The 12,085-nt window shown below is 47.6% G+C and overlaps 1 protein-coding gene across 3 annotated transcripts in view; it reads left to right on the top strand.

Annotated features, from left to right (window-relative positions):
• The first annotated feature begins 4,641 nt into the window (after nucleotides 1-4,641).
• The window catches only part of PLEKHG3 (pleckstrin homology and RhoGEF domain containing G3), a 37,321-nt gene continuing 29,877 nt past the window's right edge, over nucleotides 4,642-12,085 (top strand). For 2 of the 3 annotated variants that reach the window (XM_011384414.2, XM_011384419.2), the window contains exons 1-2: nucleotides 4,642-4,892; nucleotides 5,939-6,057. The gene's annotated coding sequence lies outside the window, so the exon portion shown is untranslated. The remainder of the gene's footprint in view (nucleotides 4,893-5,938; nucleotides 6,058-12,085) is intronic. The other variant, XM_011384425.2, reaches the window with a different exon arrangement.

Genomic DNA, 12,085 nt, shown 5'->3' with positions numbered 1-12,085 from the left:
CATCTACATGTGGTGATGCAAATAGAAAAATTTCTGGCTGGAAGGCCAGAAGTCAGACAAGACTCACCATTTTTATATATAAATCATCCCCTAGATCATCAAAGGTTGATGTCTTAGTTCCAACTCCCTGGTCTCAGGTGTTGTCAATGCTGACTTACAGTCCCTTTATCTCCTGATAACGAAGGTGAACATAAGTGATCTCCAGAAATGGTTTACACGTGGCTCCCAGGTTCTTGAAAAACCACAAGTGATTGGCAAATGTTTCTGTTGCAGACACAAACTCAAACAAACAGCTCATTTCCTTCAAGAGCTCCCCACAGCAGTGGCCGTGAGCCTGAAGGCAGTAAGGAGGGAAGAAGTCTCCCTCTCCCATCCCCCACACCTTCTTCCCCTTTCCCAAGTCAGAGTTTTCTAACACTAAGGAGTCTAGATGGGGAGAAAGAAGCTATTGATGAAGAATTTCAGGAAGGAGGCCTCCCCCACCCCCAACCTTGCCCTGCTCAAGGCTACTGCCCTCTCAGGTTAGTTACAGACCTTCCAATTTATTCTTTTATTCATTTCAGGAAGCCTGTGGGGCACAGGCTCTGAATCACACTGTCTTGTAAGGCCTACATTGCCTTGAACTTCATTCAGTGTCCTTTGGGGAAATGCAGAGTTAGGTCCTGTCCACAGAAGATTCTCAGAGGATTCCGATAGATTTTGATTACAGGCAGCCTGGGTAACTCTGGAACAGATGTAGTGGCTCACACTTTTTTTTGATAGCAGATTTATTGAGAGATATTTCACATACTACACAATTCACCCACTGAAAGTATACAATTCAATGGTTTTTAGCATATTCAATATTTTTAGTATTTGTATCACTCCTAAAAAACCCCCCAAACCTGTTTAGCAGTCACTCCACATTTCCTCCTACTTAGCCCCGCTCCCACTCCAAGCAACAGCTAATCTACTTTCTGTCTGTATAGATTTTCCTATTCTTGACAGTTCATACATGGAATTATACACATGTGGTGCTTTGTGACTAGCTTCTTTCACTTAGCATAATCTTGTCAAAATTCATCTATGTTGTAGTATATACCAATACTTCATTCCTTTTTATGACTGAACAGCATTCCATTATATGGAGATACATTTTGTTTATCAGCTGATGGACACTGGGTTGTTTCTACCTTTTGGCTATTATGAATAATGCTGCGATAAACATTTGTGTACAAGATTTTGTGTGGACAGATGTTTTCATTTCTCTTGGGCAGATACCTAGGAGTGGAATTGCTGGGTCATATGGTAACTATATGTAACCTTTTCAGGAACTGCTAGACTGTTTTCCAAAGTGGCTGCACTATTTTACATTCACTAGTGCTGCGTGAGCCTTCTTATTTCTTTACATCCTTGTTAACACTTATTGTTACGTATTTTTGATTTTAGCCATTCTAATGGGTATGAAGTATTTCATTGTTTTTTTTGATTTGCATTTCCATGGAGGCTAATAATGTTAAGTATCTTTTCATGTGTTTATTGGTCATTTGTGTATCTTCTTTGGAGCAATGTCTGTTTAGATCCTTTGCCTATTTTTAAATTGGGTTATTTGCCTTTTTATTATTGAGTTATAGGAGTTCTTTACATATGCTGAAGTCTCTTATCAGATATATGATTTGCAAAATTTTTCTCCCATTCTTTGGGTTATCTTCTCACTATCTCGATGTCCTTTAAGACATAAATTTTTAATATGGTTGATGTTCAATTTATCTGTTTTTTTCTTTTGTTGCTTGTGGCTCACACTTTGAGAAACATTGCTAAAATGCAACTTGAAACTCTGGAGGCCTTGAGATCTCGAAGCATGGTGGTGCTTTATAAGTTACTTTTGACGGAGTCTTCCTCCAATTTGGGGTTTGGTTCCCCCATCCCAGCAAGCCTTGGCTCCTCAGGGCTGGATGCACACAGAGCCCCAGGGACCTTCACTGTGTTTTTGCCCCCTCCTTCTCCTGAGTGTACCACAATAGAGCAGCTGAAATGACAGTTTGGAAATGTCCTTTATTGTGAAAACTCAATGGCCTTTGTCTCTGGGATTTGAAATTTTGATGCAAATATTGGCAGCCAAGAGTTAGGAAGGCGGAGGGGAAGGGTTGGGAGAAGAAACCCTGCCACTGACTTCAGTAATGAGTCCTTTCGACTCTGCATTGCCTAGATTTTCTCGCCCATAAAATGGAGGAAAATACTTCCATCTCCCCATCTCAGTGGGGTTACTGTGAAGAGTCATTAATCTGTATTTGTTGGAAGACTTTGAGATCTTGGCATTACTGAGGCATTACTGAAGCACAAGATATTATTATAATAATAAATGATTTAATAGCATTTAATAGCAGGGAGTTGAGGTGACTAAAGCAAGAATCGGTAGGGGCGGGAAGGAGAGAGGGTTTGAGCTGTGAAAGGGCTGTAGCCTAGAGCTCCTGGGCCCAGACACAGATTTTGATTCTTAGAGGTGAACTTGTGTGATCTCTCATAAAGCGTTTGGGTCATTTCATCTGAATTTAGCATTGCTTTACTAAGTACTCCCTATATGACTTCTGCCGTAAGGAAAGATGACAATCTTTTTTTGAAATAAGCTATATACACATTAAAACAATTAGAAACAATGCAAGACATAATCAAGCGCTGAATTGGATATAGCAAGTGTCAAAAAGAAAGCAGGATGGGGCGAAGAGCGGCATTCTCCTGTTATGAATCCCAGGTCTACCACACACTCGCTGTGGGACTGTGCCTCAGTTTCTTTTTCTGCCACTGCAGCTGTTCCTGTAAGGACTAAGAATAATGGCCAGCACATAGTAAGCACTCAGATGTTGGACCTGTCGGGAATCTTGTCAGTCGCTCACTGCTTTTGCTGGTTATGTAATCTTGCCAAGTTGCTAGATCTCTCCCATCTTCGATTATCCCATCTGTAAAATGGGCAGAAGGATAGTTACTCACAAGATGGCTGTGAGAATGGAGGGAGACAATGTTTGTAAGTTACATGGCAGGGGCCCTACAAAGGTAAGCATGCACTAAATGAGTTATTACTATCATTAACACTATTACCTGCCCTTGCTGAGGGGTAAGGGGTGTGGTCATGGCTGAGTTAAGTCACTGACCTTCTCTGGAAGCTGGAGTTTGAGGTGGGCAGGAAGGGATTGATAGGATGATTCAGATGACCAGATTCAGATAACCAGAGAAGAAAGCAGGATCAAAGAAAGACAGAAGTCTGAGGATGGACTACCCTCTGGAAGGCAGGAAGGGGCGGGGGCTTCTCAGTTTTATCTCCAGCCCCGAGCGTGGCCGGCTGTATCTGGTAGAGACCTGGCGGGTGTTCACCTCCGACCCGCGTTCCGCAATCTCGACTTTCACCTTCCCATTTGGCCAGTGTAGGGCTTTGCAAGGCTGGAGCAGACTCCCCTCCCTGAGGAATGTGGATCCCTCTTCCTGGGCAGCCTAGCCCCAGCGCGTACCTCCTCCCCCGCAGTCAGGGGCCCAGTTGTCTTCACTCACCCTCTGCTAGGATCCTGTTTCAAAGTCACCTGAAAGCCATGTCCTTCCTCGCCCGCCCTTCCCCTCCCTGTAAATCACCTGGAGCTCGCATTTGCCTGGAACAGGTTTTTTTTTTTTTTTTTTTGACTTGTTTTATTTTTGACAATTCTATAAACGTCGTTTACCATACACACTTGTCTACACCCAGGTATCGAATATCTTGAACCCAGTGGTTCTGATATCAGTGTCCCTTTCCTCCTCCCTAGGAGCTGGTGATAACACTGCCAGTGGGACTTCTCACAGGGTCTCACCCTGGGCTTCTTTTCTCTGGCCTTGCGCTGGGACTGCAACTTTTTCTCAGGACCTTTGTTGATGAATTATTTTGGGATGCTCTTGCTCAAAATCTAGCCTATTCTTATTGAGTTCCCCCAACCCCATTTTCCAGGTATGTACCTTTCCACGCCCACATGATTACATATAGACATAAAAACGAGACAGAGTCTGTCTTCGTTTACAAAAATTGGGTCCTTTGTTACATAGGTTTCTGCATCTCCCCCCACCCCCGCGCCCCATCTAGCGATCTCTAGGTGGACTCCCTCCAAGTTATCAGCTTCTTAATGTCTTTGTCAGCTTCTCCGTGGTTTGGATTTACATCTGTAAAGGGTCACCGAGTTTCGGGGAAGAATTCAAGACATGCCTTTCTGCCGAGGTGACCTGCTCTTGTGGGATCAGGACCCCAAATGGGATTCCAACCAGTAACTCACTTGAAAGCCCACTTTCCTGTTCGTATCGTGGGAGATGTTTGGGCTGTCTGGTGCCCTCTCGGGAGGCAGTGATACCAGTTCTGTGACACCGGGGTGACCCCACCATGCACCTTTTTGCATCTTGGAGCACCTTGGCTGCCCCAGAGCGGCTCGTGTGCTGCGGGGCCGACACCTTTAGGCCGCGCGCTCTCCCCACTTGCGGGCGTTAATCATCAGCCGCGCCTGAGCCCGCAGCCGCCGCAGCCTTTACCCCCCAGCTTCAGCTCGCAGCGCGGGGAAGTTTCCCCGGGCCCCTGGGAGCCGCCAATTGCTGGATTCCAGTCGCGGCCCGAGTCTCCACCCACTGGAAAAATTCCTGGTCCGCCCCTCCCTCTCTCTTCCCTCCCGCTGCAGCCCGGGATCGGCCCCAACTTCCTGCCGGGCGCTGGGAAGCCGCGCTCGGGCTGGGGTCCCCGGGGGCCGCGCTAGCAGCTGGCCGAGTCGGAGGCCAGGGGGCTGGCCGTGGGCGGGAGCCGCCCGCAGCCTCAACCCCTTCCGAAAGCGACTTTCAAACTCGCGCCCGCGTCGTCGCGCCACCTGGGCGGCCGTGCACGCCGTGCGCGGGACCCGGCGGGCGGCCACAGCTGGGTGAGTGTCCTTCGCCTCTCCTCTCTCCCTCCGCCAGTGCGGCCGGCGGAGTGGCGGTGCCCAGGGTCACTCTGAGCTCCCTACCGTCTCGGGGCACCCGCTCGGTCCCCTGCGGGGTGAGGACAAGGGCCTGGGGTTGCACGTTGGCTCCCGCTAAGGCGACCCTCCGGCCCAGGGCTGGAGCGCAGGAGGCTGGTACAAGGAGACATTGTCTGTCCTTCAGCCCCCACCCTGGAAACTAAAGGAGCGGATGAGCCGCGTGCCTCCGAGAGCCTCAGTTTGAAACCCGGGAAGCCCGCGAGGCTGCGACCACCCGCTGCCCTGCGCTCTCGGGCGCCCGAGGTCTGGTTCTTGCCCCAGACTGTGAGCCCCGCGGGGTGGACTCTCCTGGGAAGGACCCGAGTCTCTGGTCTTGGGAGCCCAAGAGGCGCCAGCAGCCTGTTCCGGGTTGTGCCACACGGTGCTGGCTCTTGGGAATCTCAGCTCATGTCCTGGAGGGATTAGAGTGGGTGCCAGAAGTGGGAATTCGGGGAGCAGAAATCACAGAGGCCACTGTCTGCCACCGTCTGCCTTGACCTTGCCCACTCCTGAAGTCGGTTTGATTGATTTGCTCTCAATCGCAGCCCTTTGATTCGGAAAGCTAGGATAAGGCATGCAAGCTTGAAAATTTCAAGACGTTTTTAGGTAGCTGCTTTTGCTCTCTGGAGCTGCTTTTGAAAACAAAAGGAAGAACGGTGTGGGAAATGTAATGGTGGGAGGCTGGAGAGGTGTGGCCCGGGGGCGGGGCGGCGTTAGGTCACTCGCTAAACTGTTGGCAGAGGAAGGGGGACCGTCCCCTGCTCTGGGGCCCCCAGGAGGCAACCCAGACGGTATCACCCTGCAGGGAGCCCTGGACTGGAGGTTCCCAGAGTCTTCCCAGCCCGGCCTTTCATGCAGCCCAATCACACCCACCTTGCTCAAGAAATAATATAAGCAGGGAGAGTAGTGACAGCCACCTCCCCTCCGCCCCCCAACTCACCTCCTCCAAATCACCTGCCGCCCTTCAGGAAAGTGCCTTTGCAGCCCCTCCTCTGCTCGGTCTGGAGTGGAATCCTGAGTGACTTAGCTGGGAGTACTTTACCCCGACCATCCTCAGCAGAAAACCTAGGGAGTAAGGACCCAAGGAGTAAGTATACCCCTCCTCTTTGTTCTTCACCCCTTCCCTGTGGTCCTGGGCTGCCTCATCTCCTTTTACACCTGCTGATAATATAATACTCTGCTGCTCCCACTCCCTTCCTGGAGGGTTGGGCAGCCCCTTGGCTCCCTGGGTATCTGTTTTGGGGATGGGACAAATCAAATAATTGAAGCAGAGGGAGGCGTTTGTGAAGAGCTTGGGGGCTTTTATTAGAAATGGCATAACAGAGAATGGAAAGAGCACTGGCCTGGGAGTCCAACACAGGATTTTGCCTGAGTTTTGGTCCTGGCTCTGCTGCCTCAAAGATTGAGAATCACCTGGGTTGGAAGGCACCTCACATTAGCCTGCTCCATGTTCGTGAAGGCAGAAGAACCCAGAGATGGGAGGTGATGTGAGCCTGATCCCTGTTCGCCAAATAGGGACCAGAACTCAGATTTCCTCACTCTGTCTAATTGATACTTTTCCCCACGTGACTTGGGTAAGTCACATATCTTTTCTGACTCAGTTTCCATGTGAATAAAGTGGAGTACTTACTTGCCTGCTCTTCCTCATAGAGGCTGTGGCGAGGATCAAATGAAGCCATCCATACATGTGGAAAGTGCTCCGTAAACTATACAAAGTAAAAGTTTCACTGTGGCTAGGAGGGGCCCTCAAGGGCTTTATAATTTACTGGCTACGTCTCACATGTGCCACAGGAGATAGTAGATAGTAGGAGCCAATGGTGAAAGTTTATACTCCTGGTCTGTAATATCTCAGCTCCAGAGTCAACATTTGCCTTACCAAATCCACAACTACCCCAGAGTCACTGTGTTTACACTGGGGGAGGCCAAAGGCCATGGCCTGGTAATCAGGGTTGGAGGGGAAAAGGAACTGTCTTTCAGACTGGAGGCTTGCCCCTTTACCCGCCCTCCCCAACCTTGTGAAGGCTCTGGCTCCAAGCCTGGAGGGTTGCTACAAGTCCAGGCTGGTGCTGACCTAGGAGGGTTAATTGTGAAGCCATCCAGCTATTTTCTGTTGTGTTGTGTTTGGGGCTGAGGGGACTCTGGGTGTTGGGAGGGTGTTGCCTTTGCAGCTGCACTGAGGGCTCTCTTCAGTTCCTCATTTGCCCCCCTCCCCCATCCTAGGCTGCCCACTCTGGCCCAGGCGGCTGCTCTGTCCCTCCTCTCTGGCCAGCTGCACATCCATTGGCCTTTGTTCCAGTTCTACCCTCCCCAGAAGCCCTCAGGCTGGGTCCCTGGCTGCTGGAAATCACTACTGCCAGCAGGAATGTTCTACTGGAGTCACAGTGGATCTGGTGGACCCTCATTTCCTCTTGTTGGGCCCATCTTGGGGCCCCCATTTGCTTCTGGCCAGATTCTCTCACTATCTTTTCTTATCCCTTTTCTTTCCCCTGAATGAATATATCATCTTTTCCTTACTATATCCATGCCTCTTAGTTCTATTTTAAAGCATTCATTCATTTATTTGGCACCTGCTACGTATGAATGCTAGACACAGGAGACACAGCAGTGAACAAAATATACAACAATCATTGACCTATGGAGTTGACTTCTGGTGGGAGAAGCTGACAATAAGCAAGATAATTGAAATAGAAAGCATGTTAGTGAGAAGCGGAAAAATATGATAAGGAAGGTGGATGTGAATTGTCATAGAAGGAAGTGAGATGATGTTTTAGATGGGGAGGTCTGGGAAGTGTCCCGAAGAAGGGATGTTTGAGATAATGCCTGCAGGAGATATTTCCCTTCATCTCTGATTTCCTTTTCTTGAAACCCAGTTCTAGCAACACTGCAGCATTGAGGAGCAAGGTTTGGAATTGAAGGCACCTGGGTTCAGATCCCAGCTTGACAGCTTACTAGCCCGGTGGTGCTAAACTCCTTTGTGCCTGTGTTTCTCACCTGTAAAATGGAGTTAGTCATCATACCTACCACGTATGGTACTGTGAGAATGAACATGAGACGATGTATGTTAAGTGCTTTGCAAAGCCTATAGAGGTGTTCAATAAATGATAGTCTTTTGTCATTTCTCCAACCAAATTCAGCAGGAGTAGCCTAGGATATTTAATGCTAAGGACTGTAGATGAAAAGTTTTCCATTTCAAGTATTAGGCAGGAATGGGGAATTAGAGGGAGGTGAAAAAAAATCCTAGTTAGTGCAGACTTTCTATTTAGTTAGGTTTTTCTAATCGACCCTAGATTCCCGAAGGTTGAAAAGGCAGGACTCCCAGGTGTGTGAGACTTCCCCTGGTGACTGGGTGAGCTGGAGGCAGCCCTGACCCTCCCTTGCTCTGGAATTCCCTGTTTCCTATCAGCCCTGTTGAATCACACACTCTAGTCTTCTGCTCTGCCTCTCACTAGAAAGGCTCTCCACCCTCCCCCAAAGTCATGTAGATAAATTATGCTGAGGGGTTGAGAAAAGGGTGGGGAAAAGAGAAGGGCGGGGGAGAGCTATTCTAGGAGGGCCTGTGGAGGTGGGCTAGAGGATTCCGATGGAGGCTCAGAGGCAGCCCCGAAAAAAGTGTCAAAAAGGGTCCACCATAGACTGGAATTTAAGAGTAAGGATGGACGGATACTGTGAGATCTCAGGGTCTGGCTGGACTCTGCTCAGCTCTGTGCTGCTTCCGCCCAGCCAGCCTGAGGAGTCTCTTCTCTCAGCTGGAACCACAGACCTCAAAGGGAGGTGCCCATCTAAAAGACTGCTGCCAAACTGCGGTCGAGCGGTTTCCTGGGGGCCCTGCCCTAGCTCAGGAAGCTGGGTGGTGGAGGGTGGGGCCCAGGGAAGTGGTCGTCAGCCAGAACACTCCCCCTGAAGGCCCAGCTGCACACACAGGCCAGCCTGGCAGGCCCTGTGGTGAAAGAACTTTCTGCGCCAGCCAGTTGGTGCCTGGGGAACCAGCTAAAGCTAGATGTAATCTGGCCTCAGAGGAAGTTGCAAAGAGGGCCCTGAACAGCCCTAGACATTTTTGTGATATCGATGACCTCAAGTCACGGGAGAAAGAAAACTGGGCAGAGTCAATTAACCTGTGGTTGTAAGTAGGTGCCTCTAGAGATGCTGGCAGCCCCTCTGGAGTTAGCTGTCTGGAACAAGGCCTGGCCTTGGCAACTGGTCTCAGCTCCGTTCTCCTTATTTTGATTAGAAGCTCTCTGAGGGTAGGAAATGTGCTCGACTCCTCTTTGATCTCACATACCATCCAGAACGGTATAATCAATAAGGCTCGGTGACTTTGTCCTGGGGTCCCATCCTGAGAGTAATCTGGGCTTGGTCTCATCTACTCCAGTTTTTGCTCCATGAGATTAGGAAGAAGGCAGTGGTGGGGGTCAAGCCCAGCCCTAGGTGGACCATTGCCATCTGGGAATGCAAGCAAAGAGAGAGCTAGGCTTTTGACAGTTCTGCTGCTGGCTTCTGGGGAGAGAGCCTTGGTTGAAGATCAAGGAGTGGATTTTTAAGGACTCCTAAGTTATTTCATGCTGAGCAGACCTGGGTTGAACATAGGACCTGAACAAGGTTTCAGTGGGTGCAATGGTGGCTTTGCATGTAGCCTTCGGGAAACACAGTTTGAGGGTTCCAGAAGCTGCTCTGAGTATTGCTGGAGTCTGGTTGAGAATGGCAGGAGGATGCAACAGGAGGAGGAAAGTCTGTTTTACTGTGGTAATAGGATCCCAAGAGGAGAGATGAGTTCTACAGGTACTGGGAGATCTTAAAAACTCATATCCTTTATAGATCCTTTACGCCTCAGGCTGCAAGACTTGGTGTGTGTGTGTGTGTGTGTGTGTGTGTGTGTGTGTGTGTGTAAATTAGAGGTTCTTGAGCAATAGATAGCAAATGTTTATTGAAAGGAAAAGGGAACCAGTATTCATACAGCCTCTCTCCTATACATTGCTATATCCCCATGCTTGTTGCATGATAGGATTCCAATAAATATTTGTTGAATCAGTAAAACCCTACTGTGTGATGAAACCTTAGGAATTAAAAAAATTTTCATGTTCTTCACAAATGTTCTATTCCTGTCTGAAAGTGCCCAAGATATAAGATTCTAAGACATTAACCTGTAGTCAGCTGCTTTGGCAGAGGGGCAGGCTGGCTTGTATTCCTCCAGCCTGGGAAAGTGAAAGGGTGCCTGGAGTTACTGGGACCAGTCCTCCCAGGTCTGCTACAGAGTTTGCTCCCAAGTGGACACTAGGATGTGCTTATAGTCGGGAGTATAGTTTATCCCATAACATGTTCCATAAAATCCCATAACACTTGTATGCCATTCAGGACTTGGCTGCCCAACAGCCTTACTTATCTGTACCTACACAGCCAAGAAGGCTTCCAGGATTCAAGTTCCTACATTTTTTTTCACACTGATCCCCTCAGACCCTGTTTAACTTTTATATATAAGCGGTGTCATCCTATTTCCAACTCCACGATTGAAAGGAAGCAGCAAAGAATATAAAGAGACTGGCATTGAGAGGAAATATGACCACAGTGCAACTGAGAGTTGACAGTAAGAGTGGACAGAGACCAAAACGCTATGAAAAGCCAGTACTAGTGTAAGAGCGTGGGGGTCATTTATTTCGTTTAGGGTGAATGGCTTGGCACACCTTGGCCCTTGGGGGAAATCATCATTTTGATAATTGATGCTTTGCTGTAATTGTGATGCTGAGTCCTCAAGAAAAGGTTAAGTTTCCCTTGACTCTGTTTAGGAAGGCAGGGAAAGAAGTGGTCAGCATATTTCTAAGATTCCCAGATTGACTAAAATTTTTTTAAATGTAGTATCACTAATTCTCTTAAAAAGGCAAAATAAGTGGGGTTACTCCCATCCACAAATAAGGAAACTGAGTCCTCACAAGTTTGGTCACTTGTGCAGGATCGCTCAGCTAAGACCTGGCAGGGATGAGGTTTGGACTTCTGAATGACTATAGATAGAGAGCACATGCTCTTAGCTCTGCCCCGGACTGTTTTGAAACTTGGCACTCTCTTGAAAATGTGGCTTTTTGGACAGCTAGTCAGGCTTTGACTGTGTAACGGTAGAGCCAGGATGGGTCCAACCTTAATTCAGTGCCATCCAAGCAGACTGCCAGTTATCCCAAAGGGTGCTTGCCTCAGTGGAAACAAGAATGCTTTTAAGACAATCACATTTGAAGCACCTACCTGGGTGCCACACAGCACTTTCTGAGGCCAGAAAATGACAGGGAGGAGCTGCCGTTTCAAAAATCCCAGGGCTCTTTCCATCAGGAGCTTTGTTCCTTTGTTCTGGTTCTGGATGCTGCTGAAAGATGCTGTGCTGTGTGTGCAGCCTTGGCACTGGTTGTTCCAGCTGATCTCCCTACCCCCATGTTCCCACCACCCAGACCTGGTAAATGGCAATTTCATCATATTTACTTCTCTCATTCGTTATAGAGATAGAATATGAAAGATGCAGTCGAAGCTCCCTTTGTTTTTCTCCCTTATCCCTTTCTCTTTCTCAGAAGTAACATTCTCCTGCATATGGTTTCTCATTCCTATGCGTGTTTTTATACTTTTTACTGTAATCTGTAATTTATATCTCATGTTGTTTTAATTTTGTCGTAATCATGTTGAATGTGTTCTTGAACTTGCATGTTCTATCCAACAATGCAGTCTAGATTTACCCACGTCGATATATTTAAATCTGTTATTCATTTAACTATATTGGTATTTATTATATAATTATATCAATTCCCTTATTAATAGACATTTAAGTTGTTTCCATTTTCACACCACTGTAAATAATACTGTATTGACCGTCCATGTGCCAATCTTCTCTAATGTACGTGTCAGCAGTGGGACACGTACTGGCTCATAAATTGAGATTTTTAAGATACTGCTGGCCAAATACTGCCCCCAAATGATTTGTAACCAATTTATATTCTAAATAGAAATATGAGAGCTCCTATTTTACTAGCATTTGGATAGTGTCTTTTAATCTAGTATATATGAAATGATATTTTAAAATTATTTTATAAATTGGTTTTTAAAATTAGCACTTTGATTACAGGTAGAGATGAGCATTTTTTCATTTT

Source organism: Pteropus vampyrus, unplaced genomic scaffold (assembly GCF_000151845.1).
Source record: "Pteropus vampyrus isolate Shadow unplaced genomic scaffold, Pvam_2.0 Scaffold15, whole genome shotgun sequence".
Lineage (NCBI taxonomy): Eukaryota > Metazoa > Chordata > Mammalia > Chiroptera > Pteropodidae > Pteropus > Pteropus vampyrus.
The sequence above is the reverse complement of the archived record's forward strand: the minus strand, read 5'-3'. Positions and strand labels throughout refer to the sequence as shown.